The sequence below is a fragment of the Ailuropoda melanoleuca genome, chromosome X (genome assembly GCF_002007445.2).
Source record: "Ailuropoda melanoleuca isolate Jingjing chromosome X, ASM200744v2, whole genome shotgun sequence".
Lineage (NCBI taxonomy): Eukaryota > Metazoa > Chordata > Mammalia > Carnivora > Ursidae > Ailuropoda > Ailuropoda melanoleuca.
Genome location: NC_048238.1, coordinates 95,166,683 through 95,177,876, shown reverse-complemented (window position 1 = coordinate 95,177,876; position 11,194 = coordinate 95,166,683). Strand labels below are relative to the sequence as shown.

Genomic DNA, 11,194 nt, shown 5'->3' with positions numbered 1-11,194 from the left:
AAACTTGGTTAACCACAGTGACTCATTCCCCAATTATGCCGCAAATCCAGGATTTTATTGGAAAAGCAAGCAGACTGGCCCAGGACATTCTCAACTCATGCTGCTGTTTCCACCTGGACATCTGACAGAGGTTCTAGATGACAGATAAACAAAACACCCTTCCCGACTTAAGAGTTGTTTAGGACACCTTTCATTTTGCAGCTGAAACCAGTATCGATAAACTTCACAAAGCGATGCCCATGTGCCGGTCACTGTTGTAAGTGTTCGTATGAACTCAGTGAATCCTCAGAGTAGCGCTGGGAGGCAGAAGCCATTGTCATTCCCGTCTTACAGACGAGGGACTGACTGAGGCACAGAGAGGTTCGGCGACTTGCCTCTGGTCACACAGCTCCTTGGTGGTACCACAGACCTTGGGCATAATCACTGGTCTGCATCTCTCGAAAGCATGTAGATGTCTAGGGGCGGTTCCGGGAATGGAGCCCAGGTCCTTTCTGCTGTGCTGACCAGAGCTCTGCAGTGCCCCCTCAGTAGGGCATCGATGGACCACATAACGTAATCCCACAGTGACCACAAGTATGAAAGCAAACTCTTCACGCTCCCTGTCTCGTTTTGAATGGTTCTACCTCTGGGAGGGGGTGAACCCCACCTACCCCCCCTCCCTGGGGCTGGGCTGCCCAGAACGTTGCCCTCCAACGTGGCATTGCTGTTTGGACAGTGAGCGATTCGGACCCGGCAGAAGGTGTCTCTACCCCTTCCATTCAATTCAGCGCCATGTGTAAAACGGGGAAACAGACACAAGAAAGGTGCAATGCCTCCCCCCAAGGCTGCACAGCTACCAAGAAGCCATCCTCCCAGCGTCCGACAATGGTAACGTGGCTCTTTGTAAGTGATTTAAAGGTAAATGGGCTGCATTAGAGGGTGGTGTGCTGAACAGGAGACCAAGGTATGAAAAACAATGCTACGGAGTGGGTCTCAAGGGCGTTGAGTAAACCTGCTGTCGGGATTTCCAGAGAAGATTTGATTGGGAAGAAAAACACATCTTTGCTTCATCATTTTGAAGCAATTTCATGCTTCAGTTCTCCATACTTCTGTCTTCCGAACACCTCCGAGGGCCACATTGGGACCTGAGCATCAGCCTGAAGTCTTGCACGATGGCGTCGCTGTGCGAGGGCACTCTGGGCATGATGCAGAGAACCACACGGGAACGCTGGATTTTGATACAACATTTAATCATTTTCTTCTGCCTCAATTAAGTTGAAAAGACTCAAATGCAGCTTAAAATTGAAAAGCGTAACTGAGTGAAAAGGTTTATATCAGATATTGAAAGGCTGAGATGTTCCCTTTTCTGAACTGAGCTAGGGAGGAGGTGGAGTGGGGGTGGAGAGGGCAGAAACCGCAGAGCCTTCCCCAGGGGGCTGTCTGGTGCCTGGTGGGTGGCTGAGTCTATTATGTAAACATTTCAAATGCATGTGGTCACTTCTTTAGGACCTTGCTTGATGGTCCGTGTGGTTGTTTCTTTTTCCCCCCAGCTTTACTGAGATATAATTGACATATAACACTGCATGAGTTTAAGGTATCCAGCGTGATGATTTAACGCACATATATAGTGAAATGATTAGTGCGGTAAGGTTAGTTAACACATCTGTCACCTTGCATAATTACAGTGTGTGTGTGTGTGTGTGTGTGTGTTGTGAGACCATTTAAGATCTACGCTCTTAGCAACTTTCCGGTGTACAACACAGTACTGCGAACTATAGCCATCTTGCTCTATGTATACGTTACAGCCCCAGAACTCATTCATCCTCTAACTGGAGGTCTGTGCCCTTTTACCAGGATCTCGCTATCCCCCCCACCCTCCGCCCAGCCCCTGGCAACCATCATTCCCGCCTCTGTTTCTCTGTGAGTTTCACTTTTCCTGATTCCACACAAACGTGAGATCATACAGTGTTTGTCTTTCTCTGTCGGACTTATCTCTGTGAGCAGAATCCCCTCAAGGTCTAACCTTGTTGCAAAGGGCAGGCTTTTGTGGGATTGTTTCTTGGTGTGAAATGCCAGCCCGAGCAAATGTGGTTTCCTTCAGTGGCTTGGTTGGTGCCCGCTGGGGGTGGAGAAAGGGCTCTCTCGTTTCTCCCACACACACTGTGTCCTGCAGTCTGTGCCGGGGTGCCTCACGTAGATCGGAGCAGGGCTCCCAGCTCTGGATGCACATCTGAATCACCCTGGGAGCTCTTCAGAAGTGCTCGGACTCATGCCCCATCTCGTAAGATTCTGGTTCCTTTGGTCGAAGGTGGGGGTCTGGGCATTTGTAATTTTATTTTATTTTATTTTATTTTTTTAATGATTTTTTATTATATTATGTTAGTCACCATACCGTAATTTTAAAAGCTTTCTAGGTGATTTCGAAGGCACAGCCCATGTGGGGAACCCCTGACTTGGAGGGTCTGATTGAATTTGGGGGACATTTTCCTGCTCTGCTTCACTTCACTCACCCTCTTGCAATTTACGGGGAGAGTCTCATTCTTCATTGTGACAAGAGGGAGAACTGTGTCTGGTGGCCTCAGTGCTCAGAATACATGCGCCAAATTCCTTCGGAATCTTGACCGGTGGTTTGGATTGCCTCCATTTCGTGCCTCTTTTTCCAGCTAGTATTTCCAGCTTTGCCAAATCCCATTTTTGGTAACCCTGCCTTCTGTACACCCTAAGAGAGATGGCTTGCCTTTCTTATTTCCCAGCGTGGGAAAAGTCTGCGGAGAGGGGCTTTTTAGGAGGCCCCAAGGAAAGAAGCTCTCATCTTCCTTCCACACAAGGCTTCATTCCGGAGATGCTCTGCGACAATGCAGACCTTCTTCTGCTCTCCCTGGCCAGCCTTCCTGGAGACGATTTCTGAAGGCAGAGCTAGTGGGGCCTGAGGGGGCTGCTCCCGGAGACCAGCAATTCCAGACTGAAATTCTCTGTCTTGGCGGCTCCCTGGGAATCCCCTCGGGAGGCCCAGGTGTGCACCTAGGAGAAAGAAAGCTATTGTGGAGGGATTGTGCTCTGCCAGGGACCCCAGGGCCCGGTCTGGGCGAGTGAGGGAGGAGACAAAGGGAAAAGCATCTCCAGTTGCTTCAGGTGGCCATGAATGACATTAGCAAACAAGGTCTGGGACTTCGGAAGGAGAGAGCACATGTCTGTGCAGGTTTCAGGTTCCCGACAAAGAAAAAATTTCAAGAGAGATTTACAGACACGCTCCCCACCCACCATAGACGTCTATGTTACGATTGTGACTATGCAAAGCACTACTGGCATTATTTTGTTATCTCTGTGACTTAGAAAGCGAGATGGAACCCTTTTGGGGCACTTACTACATGCCAAGCTGTGGCTCCGATCTTCGACATGATTTGCCCAAGGTCACACAGACTGGACAAGAGCCCAGGTCAGTCTAACATGGAATTGAAGTTGGTCCCTTCCTGGGAAACACAGAATAACTCTCTTGCTCTCTTGCTGCTTTGACATCATCTGTCATGACCCTCCTTCCCCATGTCTTCTTTTTAAGATAAACCCTTTCTGTTTCTTCAGGTTATTTTTAATGAATGTTCCTAGATTTGCCCTTTCCAGAGTCTCACCTTCCATTCTTCCTTGGTTCCTTGAAATCTGGCTTCTTTCCAACATCTCCAATGGAACTGTCTTTCCTTAAGGTCATTGGTGACCAGATTGTCAAACCTAACCCTAATCAACCCATATCCAGCCTGACTTCCTAGCATGTAGCACTAATGCTGACCACTCTTTTTTTCAATTGGACAATCTCATTCATTCCCATGGATGTACCATCTACAGGATGACAACTCCCAAAACTACCTCTGCAGCCGTGACCTTTCTCTTGAACTTCACACCCATCCATCCAACTACCTGCTGGACTCGTTAAATTTCAAATATCCCATAGGTTTCTCAAACTCCACACACTCCAAAAGGGAATCCAGCATTAACCACCACTCCACTCCAATCCTGCACTTCTCTCTATATTCCTTATCATGGTTTAATAGTGATATTGCCTTCCACATGCTCTACTAAGCTGGGAACTTGGGCACTATTTTCCCCTCACCCACTCAGCTAAATCAATCCTTCAAGTTCTATGGATTCTGCTTGATGAATAGTTCTCAAAGATGATCTCTCTTCTCTCCCTGACAGTGACTCCTTTACTTGGGCATGTCTTCGAGTATTTCAGGAGCTTCACAATATGTCTCTCTGATTCTACTCTACTGCACGAGTCTGTTTTCATGCTGCTGACAGATCTTTCAAGGCCCTTTTTCAACTGTTGAACCCACATTTCCCAAAGTACATTCCATTGCACCCTGGTTTTACGGGATGCTCTGTGCAAAATGGGACTGTAGTCTAGTAGCTTTGGGAAAGCCTATCTACTATGCTCTTCTCCTCTGGGAGGTTCATATCGGATGTGCCGAGAAGTCATCCAGTTAAAATACTGTTGAACTTTGTAGATTCAGCATCCCAAATGGATTTCATCATAGAGTCGTCCTTCCTCCCCACACTCACATTTTTAAGCATAAGGCGTGCCAACAATCATCCGCAGAACACCTTCGAAACCATAATCTCTATGTTCTGTGCCTTGGCATGGCTTATAAGGCTCTTCTTCATCTGACCTTCGCTCACCTGTCCAGCTACCCCTCCCCTTAAACTCTCGCCGCTCTCATCCTTATTGAGAATACCTTCTTCCTCACACACCTTTGTGTTTTTGTGCTTTTCTTTTGACTGAAAAGCCCTTCTCCTCTCCCGTGCACCTCTACCTGCCTTTACCTCATTACTGAAGACTCAGTTGTCTTCTCTCCAAGGGAGGATTGGTCACCTCTCTCTTTTTTACTTCTAACGTCTGTATATGTCTTGAATGTTACATTTAGAACATACGACATTATTCCATTTCTTTGTAGCTTTGCACATTTCAAACCAATTGGATTATTTTCTATATCTTTTCATTCTAACACCATCCTTGTCCCCTGAAGGGAGCTTGGGCTCCTTACTAACCCAACAGGAAAACAGTCCCATGCTTTCTCATTTTTGGAAAAACAGCATATGTGAGAGACCTTATAACTAGGTCTGGCCTAGAGTCCATCTATAGGCAGTGTCCTTGCTAACGAGTTCAGCTACGTGACATGCCCCACTGTGTGTTGCCTCCCCTCGACAGTGCAGTGATGGGCTTGACTGTAGGTATAAAGTGGATAATAACGCCTTGGTGCGGAAATGAAACCCAAAGCCACCTGAGCCTGTGCTCCCGAGAGTCAAGCTCAAGGCCGACCTGCAGCTATGTAGCCTGGATTTCTCTCCAGTCGTCTTGGGCCTGGAGGACTGGGGGTAGCGGTCTGCCCCATGAAGACAGCTCCTCAACAAAGAAAGGGAAAGGTGCATCATGGAAAGCTTCCTTTGTGCGGACACGGTGCTGAGTCTTTGCATGCACGATTGCGCTGTGTCCTTACGACCCCGTCAGATAGGAACTCTTATCCGCTTCATATCGCAGATGAGAACCTGAAGGCTTGGCACAGTGGAATGGCCTGTCAACGTTGGTGTTACGCTCCAGACCCTACTCCTGTCTGCGGCACTTCCTTGCTGTGCCACTGTGGGCAAATCACTTAATCTAGCCAAGTCTCCATTTTCTCACTTGCACGATAGGAGCAACACGTGTGCCCACCTGGTGGAATGGTCGTAAGGTTTCAATGATAGGTTGTATGCAGAGCGCCTGGCATGTGGTAAGTGCTCTGTAAGTAGTAACTATTGTGGGTTGGCATCAGAGACATTGTTCTCAGCCAAGATGAAGGCAAACAGGAGGGCAATTTTGTGTTAAAGGAGAGTTTGAGCCCAGAAATTATTTGGACTCTGAAAAGGTCACACTTCTCAGTGAAGCAAAGAGGGAGCCCTTCTCCAAAATGGTTGCTAGTCACGCTTCTCAAGGGACAAAAAGAGGCTCCATTTTCAGGGCAGCAGGGAAGAAGGCAGCCAGGCACAAGAGCTCTTGTTGGGAAAAGGGCCGGCCATGTGGAGGCTGGAGCAGATTGCTAAAGCTTGGCTGCAGCGCAAATCAGGGATGGGCTTGGCGTGTACTCTGGGCAGCTGACCTGTGTGTGTGCGTGGTGGGTTGTAATGCCTCCCCATACGGATACCTGCACCCTCTCCTATAAGAGCTCCAGCAGACAGATATGGATGGGCCATCTGGGGAAGGGGTACAAGTACAAGTGGGTGGCCAGTGGGGACTGGAACTGTAGCAATGGGGTCTGCAGTCATTCTCCCTGGGTTGGCATTGTGACTCTGCCACTTGTTAGCCGTGTGACTTTGAACTACCTACCACCTCTCTGAGGCTCAGTTCCCTCCCTCATCTGCAGACTGGAGATAGAGTACCTAACGTATAGGGTTACTGGATGGAATAAAGGAATTTATCCACGTTAAGCATTCAGTGCAGACCAGGTACAAGGTGAGGGCTTAAGAAATTATAGTTATTGTCATCATTACTGTGTGTGCTGGATGTGGCGGGGGATGAGGGTGGGGGGGAAGATCGGGGGGGGGCAGTGTGGATGATCAGAGAGCTTGCAGAATCAGTCCCGAATGAATCTTCTCCAAATCAACTTCTGCAAATATTGCATTTACCTCCATTAATTAAAAGAAGCTTTGCCTTCTTTCCTTTCAAGTTTATTTTGTGGCTCAGATCTTAATGAGCTTTTTAAAAGACTGTAGAGGTTTTGATCCAATTAAAACCTATCCTCTAAGATATCAGTACCTGACAGTTCCACTGTACTATTTCTGGCATTTTCCTTGAAATGATCGTAATGTGATATTTGTATCTAGTGAGAATTATGAGTTTTCAGGAGTCCTTAGATTAGATGGAGTTTAACTGCGAGGATGCAGCCTGCGCATTTAATCTACTTTAGAGCAGCTTTGTTTATTAGATGGTCCTCTCGGGTTTGGGGAAAGGGTGTAAAGTATCATCAATGAGGTGTGAAGCAGGTTTCAAAGGATGGAGTCTCTTGTTTTCAGAACAGATTGAACTGCTGCAAACTCACAGCTACTGCCCGGCTACCCACAGTGCTGATCCCCACCCGAACTCCAGCAGATTTTTCCTTCCCCGCGCCCCCCCTCCGCTGGCACTTCTGTGCTCCTTTACCTCACCCTGTGCTCCTGGGCCATGAGGCAGCTGCTGAGTTCCCCACCCACACAGCAATTCTCTCTGCTCCAGGATACTATGGTACCTTTATTTCTATGATTTTTTGAAAAGTGTTTTGATGCCAGTTCTGAAAAGAAAAAAGGAAAGAAAAGTGGTGTTGATGATCGCTCGTTTATATGTTGATTTTACCCTCTCTCTTTGTAAAAGCTCGGCTCCTGGCCATCCTCCCTCCAACCTGTTCTGCAAACAAGAGGCAGATGCCTCCTATCACTCTGCTGCCCAGAAAATTAAGTGGTTCCCACCCATCAGCCTGGCCCTCACACCGACCAACCCCCTTCATCAGCCTCATCTTCCATTTGTAGATTTTCTATATGTTTTGCCAGAAGTATGAAATATTCTGATAGCTGTCAAGTGTCAAGAAGGTTCAAGAAAGGTCAACCTCAGCTTCCTTAAGACGACTTTTCAAAAAGATCAAGGACTTTAAATTCAGCTTTGCACACTACTCCCTAAGTCCTTCCAAGTTCGTAGAAGGTAAATACATTTATTGCTCAACCCAGTATTTGATATCCATTTTTTAAAAGATTTTATTTATTTACCTGAGAAAGAGTGAGCAAGAGAGAGAGCATGAGCAAGCGGAGCAGCAGAGGGAGAGGGAGAAGCAGGCTCCCCACGGAGCAGGGAACCTGACATGGGGCTCGATCCCAAGACCCCAGGATCACAGCCTGAGCCAAAGGAAGACGCTTCACTGACTGAGCCACCCAGGCGCCCTTATATCCATTTTTGTAGCTACTGTATTATGTTTGAGTTGACTTTATAATTCAGTCAAGTTGTATTTTGTGTGTTGAATACATACATCACTGTATCCAGAGGCCAGTGTTTATTTAAAGGGCTTGGAGAACAATGTTCTATGTGATTTTGTTATAGAGACTGTCTTATGATTTGGTTATGGTTATCTTTATGTTACATGCATAGTCATATCTATGGTATACTTCATGCTGAAACTCCAGTCAAGATGACAGCATTGCTTCCATGGGAAATTGTATGCCGTGACAATGACATGGCTTCTAGTAATGGATGCATCATACCAAAACTTGAGAAATGAGCCTAGCCCAGTGCTTGCTATATACAGTAAGAGTTGACTACATGTCTGTCAAATGGGTGAACTGTCTACCATCTGCTCAGCCACAACTGAGTGGAAAATGAAAGATTGAGACTTCTCTTCTCTCTAGTTTATCATAATTGACAATTTTAGACAAGCCCCATAACTACTGCTGTCCACATTTCCTTACTAAGAGCCATCTACCTCAGAAAGGGCTGAAGAAGGAAGGACACTAAACATTAGTCTGGAATGACATTCTTTAAAAGTGATATTTAAACTCCATTAGATAAAAATGTAGGCTAAAACCAAACCCATCATTTTAGATGAAATTTTCTTCTCTTTACCCATCCAGATAGATGGTGACATATAATCAACGTGCATTTATCAAAGAATGCTATGATAGGTACTCAGCATTGTGCTGGACGCTGAATGAAAATGTTGCTGCTCAGAGAGCTTCCATCCAGTTGACTAGACAACACTTCCATGTGTGTACATTGGGGTTTCTCAACCTTGGGGCTCCTGACATCCTGGGTGGGATAACTCAATAGGAGGTTGTCCTGTGGACATCGTCGGGTGTCACATTGTAGGGTGTTCAGCAGCTTTCCTGGCCTCAACCCATTCAATGCCGGCAGCAGCTCTTTCCAGTTATGGCCACCAAAAATGTCTCTAGGGATTGCCATTTCTCCATTTCCCCTGGGATGCAAAATCCCCTCCCTTAGGAGACCCTGGGCGTTACGTGGTTTGCCATGCAAATTACTATGTGACTGTCAAATGAGGAAATAAAAGAGGAGGCAGGGATTCGCTGGAGAGAACGGGCTGGAGTGGTCAGAGACTTCAGCTGGATCTGAGGAAAAGTTGGGTAGGATTTCAATAAGCAGAGAGGTCATTGGAGGAGGAGAAAATGGCCCAAGCTGTCCACGCAGGGCATCGCCCTTGGTGGGTTTGTGGCAAGGCCTGCTGAGTACCCTATCTGGCTGGGATGGAGGAGTAAGCCAATCGTGGAGGATGAGGCTGATGAGGTGGCTTGGCTGGCGTGAATGACAGGCTGGTGGGTGGAAACCACTGGATTTCAGGGCAGCAGAGGGACAGGAGGCATCTGGCTCTGGCTGAAGTTTGTAGGATGGGATGGAGGGAGGACGGTCAGGAGCGGGCCTCTAACCACTAACCAAGTCATCCCTACTTTTGCAAAGACAGAGCGCAAAGCACGTGGACATAGACAGCACCGACTCCTAAGATGGGAGCGGCCTCTCTCAGTTGTGTGAGCACCAGGCACCAGGCCACTGATATCGTAGAATGGGCTCGGCAGATTTGTTTTCCTTTCTCTCCTTCGCCTGAGTGCTGGAGTTCAGAAGATACAGATGCTGCAGATTTGTCATCGAAAGTAATTGTCTTGTTCTGCGCATTAATATACTTCTCTAGAATTTTTTTTAAAAGATTTATTTATTTATTTGACAGAGATAGAGAGAGCCAGCAAGAGAGGGAACACAAGCAGGGGGAGTGGGAGAGGAAGAAACAGGCTCCTAGCGGAGGAACCTGATGTGGGGCTCGATCCCATAGACGCCGGGATCACGCCCTGAGCTGAAGGCAGACAGTTAACGACTGAGCCACCCACGCGCCCCTCTCTAGATCTTTTAGATTAGCTCCTGGGGCAAAAATACAGTCTTCAGACAGTTCTCTCTTCAACAATATGTCTTCCAACAATTCTCTTTCCAGCTATGCTATACCTGTCTCCTTTTCCAGAATTTTCTCAATCAATTTAACCTACGCTGTCTTCCCTCCAACAATACAAACACACATTATTTGTGTTCAGATCCATGGATCATACCATTGTGATCATTCCTCTGTAAAGTGCGCCTGAAAAAAACTTGTCTTTCATATCTCGTTTTTGTCAAAAGTGTCTAATAGTCATGTTGGCGAGATGAACATTTTCATGGCATGTAGGGCATTCAGAAGGCACATCATGTGTGCCGTTACAGTTTAATGACTCGGGGGTCAGTCTGGTAGCCCATCTATATGTAATCAGCAACTAAATGTGAGTATATGAAAGTGTAGGGCAACAAAATCCAGGGACTTTCTCTGTTAGGACCTGTGACAAATGGAGATAAGAGAGCCCGGCACTATGGCTGGTGTCACTGAAGCATGAGTTAGCTGACGGAGAAAAATTCACTTGCTTTATTAGCCAAAACATGATAGAGGAGATTTCTGTCACAACTAACCTCAAAGTTATTACAATGGAAAAGTGAAAGTGGAAGATGGCACAAGAACAGAGTGAAGCCTCGTGGTTTCGTACCATGAATCTGAGCTCAGTCGGCCTCCCATTTAAATAATGGGAAGACATGGGGCGCGTGGGTGGCTCAGTCAGTTAAGCCTCTGACTCTTGATTTTGGCTCAGGTCATGATCTCAGGATCGTGAGATCGAGTCCCGTGTTGGGTGTGGAGCCTGCTTAAGATTCTCTCTCTCTCTCCCCCCCCCACCCTCTCTCCCTCTCTAAATAATAACAATAACAACAACAGCAACAACAATAATGGAATGATGTGGCCTCAGCAGTTGGTGTGTCAGTGAAGGCCTCAGTGTTAGTCAAGCTCTGTTTACTTAGGAAAGAAGACACTATACCCTGTTCTCTTTGATTGTATTCCTTAAGGAGTTCTTAATAATTTCACTTAGGAAAGAAAATCCCCAGTAGCCCTTTCATGTATCTGAGGTAGAACACGCTTACAGATTCAGTGCCGGCCCTGAATCTCTTCCATGCCTTCTGCTGTGCTAAGGGAGGTGGAAGAAAAGTGCTAAGTGCGCGATCCTTGCCCTTGGGGAGCCCACTGCAGGGCTGGGATTATTGAGAAGTCCTGTGTCGCACAGACCAAGGCTAGTATGGGCTGGAGAGCTGTGGAAAGTTTCCTGGAGGAGGTCAGACGTCTACTGGGCCTTGAGAAGTAACATGGAGAGAAAGGTCTGG

At 47.0% G+C, this 11,194-nt stretch overlaps 1 protein-coding gene across 2 annotated transcripts in view; it reads left to right on the top strand.

Annotated features, from left to right (window-relative positions):
- Positions 1-11,194, top strand: part of HS6ST2 (heparan sulfate 6-O-sulfotransferase 2) — a 453,517-nt gene that overhangs the window by 151,063 nt on the left and 291,260 nt on the right. The window lies entirely within an intron of this gene.